At 39.7% G+C, this 18,658-nt stretch overlaps 1 protein-coding gene across 3 annotated transcripts in view; it reads left to right on the top strand.

Moving 5' to 3' along the window:
- Positions 1-4,663: 4,663 nt before the first annotated feature.
- LOC106987058 (IQ domain-containing protein F3) overlaps positions 4,664-18,658 on the top strand; it is a 62,212-nt gene continuing 48,217 nt past the window's right edge. Inside the window, exon 1 of one of the 3 annotated variants that reach the window (XM_053219300.1) lies at positions 4,664-4,843. The gene's annotated coding sequence lies outside the window, so the exon portion shown is untranslated. The remainder of the gene's footprint in view (positions 4,844-18,658) is intronic. The other 2 variants (XM_053219302.1, XM_053219305.1) reach the window with 2 other exon arrangements.

The raw sequence follows: 18,658 nt of genomic DNA, 5'->3' as shown, positions 1-18,658 counted from the left end.
TCTGGACAGGCCAAGATGTGCTCTGATGTTTTGCACCGGGGGGAGCAACCCTCCTTTCCATGGCTTCAGCTATTTACTTTAAAATGTAATAATAGGGGTGCCTGGGTGGCTCAGTCGGTTAAGCGTCCGACTTCGGCTCAGGTCATGATCTTGCGGTTCGTGAGTTCGAGCCCCGCGTCAGGCTCTGTGCTGACAGCTCAGAGCCTGGAGCCTGCTTCAGATTCTGTGTCTCCCTCTCTCTCTCTGACCCTCCCCCGTTCATGCCCTGTCTCTGTCTGTCTCAAAAATAAATAAACGTAAAAAAAATTTTTTTAATATAATAATAATAATAGTTTGTTAAAAGTAGTTATTAAAATGGCTCATAACTAAGGAGGTACAAGGAATATTCAGTGAAGAATCACCTTCTGTCCCTGTCACCCATCACCTGGGGGCAGAAGGTGGATGAAGAGTTCCTGAGGGCCAGTCCTCACATCTGCCCACCACACCCCTTTCCTTCCACCACCACCTCTGCCTTGCCTTCTTCACGCCCACACTGTTGTGGGCAGAGAATCTGCTGGATTTCACTCCTCAACTCTCACATGTTGCTCGGACCAGGCCCTTCCAGCTGCCCCTGCCCCTGCCCCCGTCCTCCCCCTGGTCCTGACCGTCCTAGGCTTATGTCTCTGCTGTCCCTGCTTAGTACCACATCCATGTCCCACAAAGCCCTGGTGCCAGAACCAGGTGGGGGCCCAGGGGTCCCTGATGGGCTGGCCCTGCTTATGTGAGACTTGGAGTCCTCCAAGGAGAGCCCTGCCCTTTCTGGGGCCTGACAGCTGAGATGCCAAACATTTGGGGTTCTCTCCAGCCATAGGGAATTGACTGTCCTTCAGTGTAACCAGCAGTCTGCTTTGCTTGGGCAGCTGTCCTGTGGCTTTGCCCACAGATCCACCCTGCCCTTCTGCCACCCTTTCACCTGTCCCTTGCACTGGTCCTGGGCAAGCTACAGCAGCCTGTCTGGGTGGGCCTGACTCTCTCTCTCTCTCTCAACCAGGAGTCCCTGTGGCATGGTCAAGGCCACTCTTTTCACAGCTCCCCCAGTCCTATCATAGGATCAGGGAGAGTGAGCCCTTTCCAGAGGAGGCCCTTGAGATAGAAAGAATATTGAAATCCAAGAAGCTGGTGATGTATTGAGCAAAGGTGTTGGAGACAAAAAAAAAAAAAAAAAAAAATAGAGCTGAGGGGATGACACAGAGCTGGGGAAATGATTCAAGCTGTTCCACATCCCCTGGGTCCTGTGGGGAGACTTGCCCCATGGCTACATTCATACAGAGTTCTTTCTCCATTATCCCCACCCCACCCTGGCTGCTCTTGCCTCCTCCCTTGGGTTCCAGGGTTAGGAGAGGTAGAGGGGAAAGGAGGGGTCACTGAGGATCTCAAAACCCTCTGAAAATGTCCCCACCCCCAACTTCCTGCAGGAAAGGAAAGGAGCCTGGCCTCCCCACCCATGGGCCAACAGGCCATTGAGCACTAAAGATGGGGTGTCCTCAGTCGGGGGGGAGGGGCTAGATCTGGGAAAAACAGGGGAAGGAGGTGGGGGGCTAAAGGGAGGTGAAAAGCTGCAGGGTGCAAAGGGAGGGAGGAGAGAAATGGAGGAAACTGGGAGGAAGACAGTGGTGGGGGGAAGGGGGGTGGCGGGCAGCCAGAGGAGGGAGAAAGTAAAACATGGAAGCTTTAAACCCCAAGGGCTCTCATCAAGAAGGCAGGTTTGTTTATTTGTTTGTTTGTTTGTTTGTTTTTTAAAGAAAAATCACTTTATTCTTTCTGTGGAAACAATATACGCTCCCTATAAACAGTTTAAGCATTGTGGAAAAGTTAAAAAAAAAAAAAGTATTAGTTCCAGTTGCATGATTCAAATATAACCATCATTAACATTTCTGGTGCAGCATCCTAGACATATTTCCATGCATTTTTTACAGATAGAAGGAGGGATAGAAATACTTTCATAAAAATGGGATCATGCCATATGTCTATTTTCTTAGTGAAGATTTAATTTTACTTGATTCTAATTGAAGAAAATGAATCTGAAAGTAAAACTGAAGAAATTCTTGAACTTCACAGACATTTCTTCACCACACAAGGTATGTTCCCCCTGAAAAATCACAGTAGGTTGAAGAAAAGAGAGAGTGACCTTTAGAGGTATACATTTGGCTAGTCTCAGGGAATCTGAGGTGAGTCTGACCTGTGGCCAACCTCACCCCATGAAGGAAAGGACAGTGGGCCCTCCACCACGTACACTGCACCTGTCCCAGGAATTGTTGTCTAAGTTGTCACTGTGCACTGTCGCACTGAGGCAGACGCCCACAGGTTCCAGGTGGCTCACGTGGTGTTTGTATTTCAGCCATGCCACACCTGGCCCTCCCATCTCTGCATTCACGTTGGTTCTCATCCCTCAGGTATGGCGGCATGGAAGCCCTGGGATACTGAGCTCCCTGTAATGAGTCCTTTCTCTGGGCAAAATAAACTGGGTGCTGGGACAGCCTCTTGGTCACAACATCTGAAACTCACTCTGGCGGTCTTTCAGCATCATTATGTTTTTATTAACCACATTTTCCTTATAGGCCATATTGACTGATCCCTTGTTGAGAAATTGAGAACATTAGCATTAGCTAGTAGTTTTACACTGTCCAGTTTTATCTCGTCTAAATTGTTTGGTAACAGTAATTTACTTAGTTATTTCATATCCATTGTTTATTCAAGGCATCCACAGGTTGCTGCCTTCCTCTTCTGCTTCCTCATTCCTGAGTTCAAACTTTTTTTTTTTAAGTTTATTTATTTTGAGAGAGAGAGAGAGAGCACAAGCAGGGGAGGGACAGAGAAAGAGAGGATGAGAGGGAGAGAGAGAGGATCCCAAGTGGGCTCTGAGCTGCCTTTAAGGAGCCCCACACAGGGCTCTGTCTCACAACTGTGAGACCATGACCTGAGCAGAAATCAAGAGTCAGATGCTTAACCAACTGGGCCACCCAGGTGCCCCCTTGAGTTCCAACTTTTGATGTCACTTTTTTTTTTAATTTTTTTTAAATGTTTATTTTTGAGAGAGAGACAGAGTACAAGAGGGGGAGGGGCAGAGAGAGAGGGAGACACAGAATCTGAAGCAGGCCCCAGGCTCAGCACAGAGCCTGACTGGGGCTCGAACCCACCCACCACAAGATCAGGACCTGAGCCAAAGTCAGACACCCAACCGACTGAGCCACCCAGGTGCCCCTTGATGTCACTTTTAATTGTTGTAATTTTATTAAGTAGTTTTTCTTTTTCATGGAAGCCTTGTGGTCCCCATATTCTGACTTCTTTTATATTTGACAATGTCCTTTCCCCCCATTTTCCATGAATGTTATTACGAAGATTTTGTCTTATTAGCTTATTTTACCAAATTTTAATGTAACTCACATATATTTTTTTAATGTTTTATTTATTTTTGAGAGAGGGAGAGAGCACGAGCAGAGGAGGGACAGAGAGAGAGGGGGAAGGACAGAGGATCCAAAGCAGGCTCTGTGCTGACAGCAGAGAGCCTGACTTGGGGCTCAAACCCACAAACTGTGAGATCATGACCTGAGCCGAAGTCAGACACTTAACCAACTGAGCTATCCAGGCGCCCCTTTAATGTAACTCATCTTAATTAAAACATCCCTTTGTCTCTAATGATTACTTCCCCTTTTTGCTATGACAATTTTATTTACATATAAAAAAGTAGACTGCCTCCACTAAGCGTTAGCTATATCAATCTCTGGCCCATATTTTTTCAAATATATGCCTATTTTTTTCCTTTCACCCCCTTCAGAATTTTTAAATGTAAATCCAGAGGAACTTTTATCCTTTAATTAAAATAATATACAACATTTATTGAGCATTTACTGTGCTCTGGACTGTGTGTGTATATAAGTGTATAAGAGTTCATATTGTACTTAGCTTGTTTCATTTAATCCAGTAGTCATGTTAGGTGCATTTTATTTATATACCCATTATACAGACATGAAATAAAAGTTTTATTGAAAAATGTATACAATTCATAGAGGTAGATCTCAATGCATTTTTTCACAAAGTGAACACACCTTTAAACTATCACCCAGATTAGTGATGGAGATATTTTCCTCTTGACTTTGTACTTGAATAAAAATGAACTGGTTTTAGTATTTGGGGGTCCGTGCTCTTTTTTTAAAAAGTTACAACTTCATATTATTTCATTTTTATATAGTTTAAATTTTTTTTTTCAACGTTTATTTATTTTTGGGACAGAGAGAGACAGAGCATGAACGGGGGAGGGGCAGAGAGAGAGGGAGACACAGAATCGGAAACAAGCTCCAGGCTCTGATATATAGTTTAAATTTTAAAAGTGTTTGCTTTATAAAAAAATTGTGAGAGACGATACAGAGAGTTCCCACAGGCCCCACACCCAGATTCCTCTATTATTAGTTTACATTAGTAAATTAGTAACAAATAGTACATTTGTTACAATTAATGGGGAAACAGTGGTACCTTCTTATTAACTAAAAATTCATAGCTGATTCAGATTTCCTAGTTTCCCCCTAATACCCTTTATCTGTTCCAGGATCCCACCCAGGATACCGCTTACGCGCTGTGGGAGGAAGCGGCCTGGGGCACGTGGCCGCTGGCTGCTGAGCCACAAGCTGGATCCGGGCCTCAGGGGCTCCTCGCCCCTCCTCTGTCCCTGGAATGCGCGCAGCCGCCATCCGACTGCGGGAGCCATTTTCAAGCAGGAGGCCTGGAGAGAGCAATGTGGCGCTGAGAACTTCTGAACGGGGCTAGGGCCTCAGATCCTGCAGGGTCAAAGACAAGCCTGGACCAGCCTGTAAGTCGGCTTGCTTCTTAAACCCGCCACCTACCAGTCTGGAGTGCCCTGGCCCTTCCTTCCGTCTCTCCTTGCCCTCCATGTCCTCGGCCACCAGTTTTCCACCCAACAGGCTCCCCTTTTTTAAATTAAAACACACACACACACACACACACACACACACACACACACACACACGCAAAACTTTTTAGGGGCGTCTGGGTGGCTCAGTCGGTTGAGTGTCCGACTTCGGCTCAGGTCATGATCCCGCGATTGGTGAGTTTGAGCCCGTGTAGGGCTCTGTACTGACAGCTAGGAGACTGGAGCCTTCTTGGATTCGGTGTCTCCCCCTCTCTCTGCCCCTCCCCGCTCATACTCTGTCTCTCTCTCGAAAAATAAAAGTAAACATTAAAAAAAAAAAAAAACCTTTAAAAAATATCTCTTTTTTTCCCCGATTTTATTGATACAGTCGACCCATATCGCTGTGTATCTCAGGTGTACAGCAGAGTGGGCTGACTTACACATATTGTGCAATGATCACCACAAAAAATTTAGTTAGCATCTGTTATCTCTTGGAGATAAAATGAAAAGAGAAAGCAAAACAAGGAAAAAACCTTTTTTCCTTGTGACAAGAACTCTTGGGATCCACTCTGTTGACTTCCCTGTATAAGCTTGCAGCAGCATAGCTTCAGTCACTACGCGGGAGGGGACATCCCTAGCACTCACTTGTTTTGTCGCTGGAGGCCTGTACCTTCGACCACCTCCTCACGGTCCAGACTCTTCCCCTCAAAACTTGGTGGGCATTTCTCTGTTGTCTTCTAGCCTTGAGTGGTTGCTGTAGGGAGATTTGAGGCTTGTCTGATTTTAAAACAAATATTGAGCAGTATTCTGCATACTATAAGATGCACAGATTTTAGGGGTACAATTCTGTGAATTTTGACAAACGTGTACCCTGATGTAAACATCACCCAAATCTAGATATATAACTTTCTCTTTCCTCCTCAAAGATCCCCCTTGCCCCTTTTCCAGTAACTACCACGTCCTCCCAGAGATGACCACTGTTTGATTCTGATCACCATTAACTAGCTTTGCCTAGAACTTTATATAAATAGAGTCATACCGTATGTACCCTTTTGTGTCTGACTTTTTTCTCTAAATCTGTTTATGTGATTCATCCATGTTGCTGTGAGAATCGAATCTTTGTTTCTTTTTTATTGCCGAGTAATATTCCATTGTACAAATACGCTGGAATTCCGCTCTCCATTCTCCTGTAGATGTATATTGGATTGTTTCCAATTTTTAAAGCTATTATAGATACATCTACTATGAACACTTTTGAGCAAGCCTTTTTGTAGACATAGGTTTTCACCTTTCTCTAGTAAATGCCTAAGAGTAGAATGGCTGAGTCATAGAGTCAGGGATTTTTAATCTTTATCAGAAATTTCCAAATGGTTTTCTCAAGTGATTATGCCATTAAAAACTGTTTTTTCAACATGTATTCATTTTTGAGAGACAAAGAGAGACAGAGTGTGAGTGGGGTTGGGTCAGAGAGAGAGGGAGACACAGAATCTGAAGTAGGCTCCAGGCTCTGAGCTGTCAGCACAGAGCTTGACGCGAATCTCGAACTCATGGACCATGAGATCGTGACCTGAGCTGAGGTCAGACACTTAACCGAATGAGCCACCCAGGCACCCCTTGATTGTGCCATTTTACACCAATATATCCCAGATACTCTTTGCCACTTGCCAGTCATTTTAACTGTAGTGCGTGTCTAGTGGCATCTTACTGTGTGTGTGTGTGTGTGTGTGTGTGTTTAATGTTCATTTTTAAGAGAGAGCACGCATGTGCGTGTGCCTGTGAGCTGGGGAAGGGCAGAGAGGGGAACGGAGGATCGGAAGCGGGCTCGGGGATGACAGCAGCAAACCCAATATGGGGCTGGAACTCACCAACCACGAGATCATGACCTTAGCGGAAGTCAGATACTCAACTGAGCCACCCAGACGCCCCCTTATTATGGTTTTAATTTGTATTTCTCTGGTGGTAAATTATACTGAGCAGTTTCTCACCTTCTTTTTGGCTATTCTGTATCTTCTTTTTTGAAGTACTTCAAATCTTTTGCTCATTTTTATTGGGCTATTTATTTTTTTAATACTGTTTTGTAGGAATTCTTTATATGTGCAGGATGAGTTTATTGGATAAATGTATTATGAACCTTTTCCCTATTCTGTAGCTTTGCTTTTACTTATCTTACTCAGTTAATGAGCAAAGACTTTAATTTTGTTTTTTTATGGTTAGTGCCTTACATTTTTTTTTAGTATAGTTGACACACAATGTGACATTAATTTCAGGTGTACAGCATAGTGACTCAACTTCTCTGTATGTTCTGCTGTGCTCACCACAGGTGTAGCTGCCATCTGTCACCAGACATGCTATCACAGTACCATTGCCTGTACTCCCTATGCTGTGCCTTTTATCCTCGTGACTTATTCATTCCATGACTGGAAGCCTGTATCACGCACTCTTCTTCACCCATTTTGCCCATTCCCCTGCCCCCCTTCACTCTGGTATATGGTTAGTACCTTTATGATCTGTCCAAGAAATCTTTGCCTGCCCCAAGTTTGTGAACGTTTTCTCCTGTTTTTTTGGTCTATACTTTTTTTTAAGTGGAAAAACTAATATAACATAAAACCAACCATTTTAAAATTGGCAATTCAGTGGCATTTAATAAATTCACACTGTTATACAATCAACACCTCTCTATAGTTCTGAAACATTTTCATCATCTCAAATAAAACCCTGGACCCATTAAGCAGTTACTCCCCATTCTTCCTTCCTTCAGACTGTGGCAAATCACCAATCTACTTTCTATCTCTATTGATTTTCCTATTCTAGATATTGGTATAAATGGAATCATGCAGTATGTGATCCTGTGTGTCTGGCTTCTTTCACTTAGCTGATGGTTGGATACCAGACCGTTATCAGATGTATGATTTGTAAATATTCTCTCTTATTCTGTAGGTTGTCTTTTTGCTTTCTTGATAATGTCCTTTGATGCACTCACGTTTTTTATTTCGGTGAAATAATTTATCTATATTCCCTTTTGTTGCTTATGCTTTTGGTGTAACCTAAAAATTCATTGCCAAATCCAAGGTCATGAAGATTTTTACCCCTTGCCTTCTTCTAAGAGTTTTATGGTATTAGCTCTTATATTTAGGTCCTTGATCCATTGTGAGTTAATTTTTATGTACAGTGGGAGGAGTCCAACTTCATTTTTTGCATATGGATAGTTGTCTCAGCACTACATCTATCTGTATGCCTGTATCACACTGATTTGATTACTGTAATTTCATAGTAAGTTTTGAAATTGTGAAATGTGAGTACTCTAATTTTGTCCTTTTTTTTTTCAAAATTGTTTTGACTATTCAATTCCATATGAATTTGAAGATTTGCTTTTTTATTTCTTTAGATAAGACCATTGGGGTTTTGATAGGAATTGTACTGGATTTGTAGCCCACTTTGGGGATTATTGCCATCTTAAAATTATTAAGTCTTCCAACCCATGAACACAGGATGTTTTTCTATTTACTTAGATCTTCTATAATTTCTTTCAGCAATGTTTTATAGTTTCCATATGTGAGTCTTTCACTTCCCTGAGTAGATTTATTCCTAGATACGCTATTCTTTGTGATACTATTGTAAATTATGGAATTGTTTTCTTAATTTCATTTTCAGATTGTTCATTACTGGTGTATAGTAACACAACTGATTTTTGTGTGTTGGCATTGTATCTGCCACTTTGCTGAATTCATTTCTTACTTCTAGCAGTTTTAAAAAAAAAATTCTGTGGGATGTATTATTTGTGCAATTATGTCACCTGTGAACAGAGATAGCTTTATTCTTTATTTTCCAGTTTGGATGCTTTATTTCCCTGGCCTAATTTCTCTGGTTAGAACTTCCAGTACAGTGTTGAAGAACATTGGTGAAAGTGGGCATCCTTGTCTTATTTCTAATCTTAGGGAGAAAGCTGTGTCTTTTTACCATTGAGTATGATGTTAGCAGGGGCGTTTTCCTAAGTGCCCTTTATCATGTTCAGGATCTTCCATTCCTTTTCTCTGAATGTTTTCATCATGAAAGGATGTTGGATTTTGCCAAAAGCTTTCACTGCATCAATGGAGATGTTCGTAGGATTTTTTCCCCTTTGTTCTATTACATTGAATGGCTTTTGTATGTTGAACCGCCTTAAATCCCAGGGATAAATCTCACTTGGTCATTGTGTACAGTCTTTTTAATATGCTTTTGGATCTGCTTTAGTCGTATATTGTTGAGGATTTTCGCATCTATATTCATAAGGGATATCGATCTGCAGTTTTCTTTCCTTGTGGCATCCTTGCCTGGTTTTAGCATGAGGGTAATATTGGCCTCATAGAATGAGTTAGGAAGTATTCTCTCCTCTTCTGTGTTCTGGAAGAGTTTGGAAAAGACTGGTGTTAATTTTTTAAATGTCTAGTATAAGTCACCAGTAAAGCCACCTGATCCTGAACTTTTCATATTGGGAGGTTTTTGATTAGTGATTCAATCTCTGATAGGTCTATTTCAGATTTTTCTTTGGGGCAGTTTTGATAATTTGTGTGTTTCTATGAATGGGTCCAATTCATCTATATTATCTGATTTGTTGGAGTATAATTGTTCATAGTATACTTATAATTCTTTTTATTAAAAACAATTTTTTAAGTTTACTTATTTATTTTGAGAGAGAGAAGGAGAGAGAATGAGTGAGTATGAGTGGGAGAAGGGCAGAGAGAGAGAGGGAGAGAGAGAATCCCAAACAGGCTCTGTGCTGACAGCGGGGCTCGAACTCCCAAACAGAGAGATCATGACCTGAACCAAAACCAAGAGTCTGACGTTTAACTAACTGAGCCACCCAGGAGCCCCTCTTATAATTCTTTTTAAAGCCACTCTTTCAAGGCATGATTGACATACAGAAAGCTGTACATATTTAATGTATACAATACCATTAGTTTGGAGATAAGTCTACACCCATGAGACCATCACTGAAATCAACGCCATCCAAAAGATTCCTTCCTTTCTCTTTATTTACTAAATTAAAAGTTTTTCTTTTTTGCTAAGAGCCCTTGGCAAAAAAAAAAAAAAAAATCTACCTTCTTAGCTAATTTTTAAGTATACAATACAGTATAGTTCATTATGGGCTCTATGTTGTATGGCAGATCTCCAGAATTTACTCATCTTACATAACTGAAACTTTGTACGCTTTGGCCGCCACCTCTCCCAAGCATTATGGTAATGATTATTCTACTCCTTTGAATTTGACTATTTTAGATTTCTCATAAAAGTGGGATCATGCAGTATTTGTCCTTCTGTATCTGGCTTATTTCACTTAGCATAATGTCCTCCAGGTTTATTCGTGTTGCAAATGACAGCATTTCCTTCCTTTTTATGGCCACTAATATTCCACTGTGAGTGTGTGATAGGATATATGTCACGTTTTCTTTCTTTTTTTTTTAACTGAAGTATAATTAGCATACAGTGTTATATTACTTTGCACAACATAATGATTCAACAATTCTGTTTTTTCTCACCCCCCACGATGATTCAGCAACTGTATACATTACTCAGTGCTCATCATGATAAGTGTACTCTTAATCCTCTTTATCTATTTCACCCACCACCACCACCACCCCCCATTTCCCCTCGGGCAACCATCAGTTTGTTCTCTGTATTTAAAAGTCTGGTTTTGGGGGAGCACCTGGGTGGCTCAGTCAGTTAAGCGTCCAACACTTGATTTCAGCTCAGGCCATGATCTCACGGTTTGTGGGATCAAGTCCCACGATAGACTTTGCACTGATGGCGTGGAGTGTGCTTGGGATTCTCCCTCTCCTCTCTCTTCCCTTCCCCTGCTCACTCTCTCTCTCTCAAAATAAATAAATAAACATTAAAAAGAGTCTGGTTTTTTGTTTGTCTCTTTTCTCTGTTTTTTATTTGTTCTGTTTATTAAATTCCACATGTGGGTAAAATCATACGGTATTTGTCTTTCTCTTTTTTACTTATTTCACTTAGCATTATGTACTCTAAGTCCAGTCATGTTGTTGCAAATGACAAGATCTCATTCTTTTTTATGGCTGAGTAATATTCTATTGTGCATATAGACCACATCTTCTTTGTCCATTCATCTATTGATAGGCAACTTGGTTGCTTCCTTATCTTTGCTATTGTAAATAATACTGCAATAAACATACAAGTGCATATATCTTTTAGAATTAGTGTTTTCATATTCTTTGGATAAATATCTAGTAGTGGAATTACTCAATCATATCATAATTCTATTTTAAATTTTTTTAAGGAAACTCTATATTGTTTTCCACAGTGGCTGCACCAATTTACATTCCCATCACAAGTGTATGGGACTTCCTTTTTCTCCACATCCTCACCAACACTTGTTTCTTGTCTTTTTTTTTTTTTTTTTTTTTGAGAGATAAAGAGAGAGAGAGAGATGGACAGAGAGGGAGAGAGAGAATCCTAGGCAGGCTCCACACTGTCAGCTCAGAGCCCTACAGGGTCCAGGCCAATGAACCATGGGATCATGACCTGAGCCAAAACTGAGAGATGCTTAACTGACTGAGCCACCAGGTGCTCCTTGTTTCTTGTCTTTTTGATTCTAGCCATTCTGACAGGTGTAAGGAGATATCTTATTATGGTTTTGATTTGCATTTCCCTGATGATGAGTGATGTTGAGCACATTTTCATTTACCTATTGGCCATTTGTATGTCTTCTTTGGTGAAATGTGTATTCAAGTCCTTTACCTATTTGGTTTTTTTGTTTGTTTGTTTGTTTGTTGTTACTGAGTTGTAGGAGTTCCTTATATTTTTTGGATATTGACCCCTTACCAGATAGATGGTTTGCAAATATTTTCTCCTGTTCCATAAGTTGCTTTTTCATTTTGTTGATTGTTTCCTTTGTTGTGAAGAAGCTTTTTAATTTTGTGGAATCCCACTTATGTATTTTTTTAAATGCCTGTGCTTTTGTTGTCATATCCAAGAAATCATACCAAGTCCAATGTCTAGAAGCTTTTCCCTATGTTTTCTTCTAAACGTTTTATTGTTTTAGCTTTTATATTTGAGTCTTTAATCCATTTTGAGTTGACTTTTATATGTGGTGTGAAATAAAGGTACAATATCTTTCTTTTGCATGTGGAAGTTTAATTTTCCCATTACCACCTATTGAAGAGACTGTTTTTTTTCCCTATTGTGCATTCTTGGCACCCTTGTCGAAGACCATTTGATCATATATGCATGGGTTTATTTCTGGGCTCCCTGTTCAGTTCCACTGACCTATATGTCTGTTATTATGTCAATACCATACTGTTTGATTACTGGAGCTTTATAATATAGTCTGTAATCAAGGAATAGGACACCTCCAGCATTATCCTTCTTGCTCAAAATTGCTTTGGTTATTTGGGGTCTTCTTTGGTTCCAAATGAATTTTGCTATTTCTGTAAAAAAAATGCCATTGGAATTTTGATAGAGATTAAATTGAATCTGTAGATTATTTTGGATCATATGGACATTTTGATGGCATTAATTTTTCTAATCCATAAATATGGGGTATTCTTCCATTAATTTATGTCTCTAATTTCTCTCATCAGTGTTTTATAGTTTAAAGTGTACAAGTCTTTCACCTCCTTGGTTAAGTTTATTCCCAGGTATTTTATTCTTTTTGATGTTATTGTAAATGCTACTGTCTTCCTAATTTCCTTTTCAGAGAGGTCATTGTTAGTGTATAGAAATGCAACTGATTGGGGCGTCTGGGTGGCTCAGTTGGTTAAGTGTCCGACTTCGGCTCAGGTCATGGTCTCACAGTTCGTGAGTTCCAGCTCTGTGTCAGGCTTTATGACAGCTCAGACACTGGCGCCTCCTCTTGATTCGGTGTCTCCCTCTCTTCCCCCTCACTCCACCCCCCCCCCTTACACTCTGTCTCTCTCTCAAAAGTAAACATTAAAAAAATTTAAAAAAACAAATACACCTGACTTTTGTCTGTTTGTTGATTTTGCATCCTGAAACGTTACTGAAAGTGTTTAAGTCTAACAGGTTTTGTGTGTGTGTGTGTGTGTGTGTGTGTGTGTGTGTGTGTGTGTAATTTTAGGGTTTTTAACATATGAGATCATGACATCTGCAAACAGATCGTTTTACTTTTTTCTTTTGGATTTAGAGTTTTTAAAATTTTTCTTGCTTAATTGCTCTGAGTAAGACTTCTGGTACTATGCTGAATAGAAGAGATAAGAGTGGACACCCATTCCCTGCTCCAAATCTTAGAGGAAAAACTTTCACCTTTTCACCACTGAGTATGATTTCACCACTGAGTATGCTATTAACTTTGGGCTTTCCGTAAATGTCCTTTATTATGTTCCTTCTAAATAAGTGTCTTTTTTTTTTTAATATTTATTTATGTTTGAGAAAGAATGGGGGAGGGACAGAGAGAGATGGAGATAGAGAAGCCCATGCAGGGCTTGAACTCATGAACCTGAGCATAGGTTGCTTAACTGACTGAGCCGTCTGCGTACCCCTGACGTAAGTTCCTTCGATACCTAATTTGTTGAGAGTTGTGGTTTTGTTTTAATCACAAAAGGGTGTTGAATTTTGTCAAATGTTCTTCTGCATCTTGAGATGATCATGTGATTTTTATCCTTCGTTCTGTTAATGTGGTATCTCAGACTGATTCATTTGCGTTTGTTGGGATCGTTTTGTTTGTTTTGTTTTTTTTTATTTGAGAGAGAGAGAGAATGGGAGTGGAGGAGAGGGGCAGCAGAAAGAGAGAGTGTATCTTAAATAGGCTTCACAGCGGGGGGCCTGACATGGGGCTTGATCCCATGACCCTGGGATCATGACTTGAGCCAAAATCAAGAGTCACATGCTTAACCGATTGAGCCCCCAGGTCCCTGGGATCTTTGTATTCTAGGGATAAATCCTACTTGGTCACTTTGTATGATCCTTTTAATGAGCTAATAAATTTGGTTTGCTAGTATTTTCTTGAGGGATTTTGCATCTATATTCATCAAGAATATTGGCCTGAAGATTTCTTTTCTTGTTTTGTTTTTGACTTTTGTATCAGGGTAGTGTTGGCCTCATAAAATGAATTTGAAGTGTTCTCTCTTCTTCTAATTTGTAAGAGTTTGGGGACTGTTTTTAATTTTTCTTTAAATGTTTGGTAAAATTCACCCATGAAGCTATCTGGTCCTAGACTTTTATTTGTTGAGAGTGAGTTTTTTTTTTTTCAAAATTTTATTTAAATTCTAGTTAGTTAACATACAGTGCAGTATTGGTTTTAAGAGTAGAATTCAGTGGTTCATCACTTACATACAACACCCGGTGCTCATCAGAACAGGTGCCCTCCTTAATACCCATCACCCATGTATCCCATCCCCCACCCATCTCTCTCCATCAGCCCTTAGTTTGTTCTCCATCCATAAGAGTCTCTTACAGTTTGTTTCCCTCTTTTTTGTCCCCCATTCTGTATGTTCATCTGTTTTGTTTCTTAAATTGCACATATGAGTGAAATCATATGGTATTGTTTTTCTCTATTTCACTTAGCATAATACATTCTAGCTCCACCCACATCATCGCAAATGGCAAGATTTCATTCATTTTGATGGCTGAGTAATATTCGATTGCTATATGCCACTTATTCTTTATCCATTTATTAGTCAGTGGACATTTGGGTTCTTTCCATAGATTAGCTATTTTTGATAATGCTGCTACAAACATCAGGATCCATGTACACCTTTGAATCTGTATTTTTGTGTCCTTTGAGTAAATACCTAGTAGTGTAATTGCTAGATCTAAGATAGTTATATTTTTAACTTTTTGAGGAACCTCCATATTGTTTTCCAGAGTGGCTGCACCAGTTTGCATTCCTACCAACAGTGCAAGAGGGTTTCCCTTTCTCCACATCCTTGCCAACTTGTTTCCTGTGTTAATTTTAGCCATTCTGACAGGTGTGAGGTGGTCTCTCATTGTGATTTTGATTTGTATTTCCCTGATGATGAGTGATGTTGAGCGTCTTTTCATGTGTCTGTTAGCCATCTGGATGTCTTCTTTGGAAAAATGTGTATTCATGTCTTCTGTTGTTGGGAGTGTTTTGATTGCTGCTCTAGCCTTCCTTTTTGTTATTGGTCTGTCCAGGTTTTCTGTTTCTTGATTCAGTCTTGATAGATGATGTGTTTCTAGGAATTTTTTGACTTCTGCTGCATTGCCCAGTTTGTTGGCATATAGTTTTTCATAATAGTCCCTTATGATTCTTTTTATTTCTGTAGCATCAATTGTAAAGTTTCCTCTTTTACTCACAATTTTATTTATTTGAATCTTCTTTTTCTTAGTCTGTCAACCCTTAATTTCATCAATGTTTAAATTGTTTTTGTATTCTCTGTTTCATTTATTTCTGCTTTATTTTTTTCTTTCTACCGATTTGGGGTTTAGTTTGTTCTTTTTCTAGTTCTTTGCGGTATAAAGTTAGGTTGTTTGAAATCTTCTATTTTTATTTACTTATTTATTTTTATTTTTTAAGTAGGCTTTGTGCCCAGTGTGGGGCTTGAACTCACAACTGTGAGATCAAAAGTCAGATACTGTACCCACTGAGCCAGGCAGGCGCTGCTGAAATCTTCTATTTTAGATAGACATTTGTTGCTATGAATTTCCTTTGTATAACTGCTTTTGCTACATCTTACAAGTTTTGGTATAAGGTATTTTCACTTTTGTTTGTTTATGAATATATTTTCTAATTTCCTTTTCTATTTCTTCTTTGGCTCAATGGCTAAGAGTTTGTTGTTTAATTTCTATGTATTCGTGAATTTCCCCCTTTTCTTTCTGTTATTGATTTCTATTTTCATTGCATTGTGATTAGAAAAGATACTTGGAATGACTTCACTCTTCTTAAGTTTATTAAGATTTGTTTTGTGACCTAGCATATGATCTATCCTGGAGAAAAAAATGTGCCCTTGAGAAAAATGAATATGCTGCTGCTGTTGGGGGGAATGTTTTACATAGGCCTGTTAGAGCCATTTGGTCTATAGTGTTGTTCAGTTCTGTTTCCTTATTGATTTTCTGTCTGGATGATTTATCCATTACTGAGAGTGGGGTATTAAAGTCTCCTACTATTTTATTGTATTGGTGTGTATTTCTCCATTTATATCTGCCAGCATTGGCTCTGTATACTTAGGTGCTTTGATGTTGAGTGTACGCATATTTCAAGCTGTTATATATTCTTGTTGCATTGACCCTTTAATCATTATCTTTGCTGCTCTCTTGGTTCCCATTTGCATGTAATATCTTCCTCTATCCCTTCACGTGTAGCCTATGTGTGTCCTTAAATCTAAGGTGACTTGTAGACAGCATGTTGTTTGGTTTTGTTTTTAATTTCTTATTTTTTTAAAGGATTTCCTTTTCTTTTTAATTAATTTGTTTATTTTGAGGGGGTTAGGGGCAGAGAGAGAGGGAGATAGAGAATCCCAAGCAGGCTCTGCTCTGTCAGTGTGGAACCTGACACAAGGCTCAAACTCACTAACTGAACCTTAAGATAATGACCTGAGCCAAAATCAAGAGTTGGATGCTCAGCGATTGACCCACCCAGGTGCCCCGACTTTGTTTTTAAATCCATTCATCCATGCTTCTCGACCTTTTGGCTAAGATCAAGTGTAAATCCATTCATCCACAATATGTCTTTTGATTGGATTGTTTAGTCTATTTACATTTGAAGTAATTATTGATAGGTAAGGACTTACTCTTGCCATTTTGTTAATTGTTTTATGTCTTTTTTGTAGCTCTCTTATTCCTATCTTACTCTCTTATTGTCTTTATTGTGATTTGAAGGGATTTTTTTTGTGGTGATATGCTTTGATTCTTTTCTCTTTATCTTTTGTGTACCTACTTTGGGTTATTTCCTTTGTGCTTACTGTGAGGTTTACATAAAACAATTTATAGGTATGTTAGTCTATTTTAAGGGGTAACAACTTAACTTTAATCATATATAAAAACTCTACATGTTATCCCCCCACACACGTTTTGTTATTGATGTCAGATTTTACCTTTAAAAAAATTTTTTTTTAATGTTTATTTTTGAGAGAGAGAGAGCGCGCGTGCACATGTGAGTAGGGAAGGGGCAAAGGGAGAGGGAGACACAGAATCTGAAGCAGGTTCCAGGCTCTGAGCTGTCAGCACAGAGCCCAACGCGGGGCTCAAACCCACAAACTGTGAGATCATGACCTGAGCCCAAGTCTGCCGCTTAACCGACTGAGCCACCCAGGTGCCCCAGATTTTACTTTTCTAAAAATTTGTGCTTTCATTAACAACTTTGTTTATAGTTATTCTTTTAAAAAATTTTTTTTTAAAAATTTATCCTTGAGAGAGAGACAGAGTGTGAGTGGGGGAGGTGCAGAGAGAGAGGGAGACACAGAATCTGAAGTAGGCTCCAGGCTCTGAGCTGCCAGCACAGAGCCTGATGCAGGGCTCGAACCCACGAACTGTGAGATCATGCCTGGAGTTGAAGTCAGACACCTAACTGACTGAGTCACCCAGGCGCCCTTTTATAGTTATTCTTAATACTTCTGTACTTTAATTTTTACACCAGTGTTAAAAGTGATTTACATTACCATTACATTACCATTACAGTATGACAGTATTCTGTATTTGTCTTTATACTTACCTTTACTAGTAAGATTTATACTTTCATATGCTTTCATGTTCCTGTTTAATGTCTTTTCATTTCAATTTAAAGAACTCTTGTTGGTACTTCTCATAAGGCATGTCTAATGGTGAAAAACTCCCTCAGGTTTTGTTGGTCTGGGGCAGTCTTTATTTTTACCTCATTCTTGAAGGACAGTTTTGCTGAATATAGTATTGCTGGTTGACATTTTTGTCCCCTTTCTGTTTGAGATCTTTCTCTTTTTTTTCATTTTTTAAATTGTTTTTATTTATTTTTGAGAGAGAGAGAGAGAGAGAGCACAAGTGGGGAAGGGGCATAGAGAAAAAGAGACACAGAATTTGAAGCAGGCTCCTGGCTCTGAGCTGTTAGCACAGAGTCCAATGCAAGGCTTAAACCCACGAACCATGAGATCACAGCCTGAGCCGAAGTCGGAAGCTTAACTGACTGAGTTACCCAGGCACCCCGAGATCTCTCTTTTTAATAGACATTTTAAAATAGTAATAGTACAGCCATTACAGCTCTTTTGTTTACTGTTTGCATGGAATCTGTCTTTCCATCCTTTTACTTTCTTTTTTTTTTTTTTTTAATGCTTATTTATTTTTGAGAGAGACAGAGACAGAGTGTGAGCGGGGGAGGGGCAGAGAGAAAGGGAGACAGAATCCAGAGCAGCCTTCAGGCTCTGAGTAAGCTGTCAGCACAGAGCCTGACGTAGGGCTTGAACTCACAAACTGTGAGATCATGACTTGAGCCGAAGTCAGACGCTTAACCAACTGAGCCACCCAAGCACCCCTCATCCTTTTACTTTCAACCTTTCTGTGTCTTTGAATCTAAAGTCTCTTAGGGGCTCTTTAAAAATATCCCACTCCCTTCTCATCTCCCTGATTTCTAATGAGAAATCCATTAATTTTACTAAGTCTCTTATGCATGATGAATTTTTCTTTGGCTAATGTCAAGATTCTCTTTTTGTCATTGGCCTTAGACAATTTAATTATAAAGTGCCTCAGTGTGGGTTTCTTTATGTTTATCCTTCTTGGAGTTCATTGAACTTTTAGGGTATTTAGATTATTGTATTTTATTAAATGTGAGACGTTTTCAGGCACTGTGTCTTCACATATTCTGTCTGTCCC

Source organism: Acinonyx jubatus, chromosome A2 (assembly GCF_027475565.1).
Source record: "Acinonyx jubatus isolate Ajub_Pintada_27869175 chromosome A2, VMU_Ajub_asm_v1.0, whole genome shotgun sequence".
In the NCBI taxonomy this organism is placed as follows: Eukaryota; Metazoa; Chordata; class Mammalia; order Carnivora; family Felidae; genus Acinonyx; species Acinonyx jubatus.
This window is presented reverse-complemented; position numbering and strand designations above follow the sequence as displayed.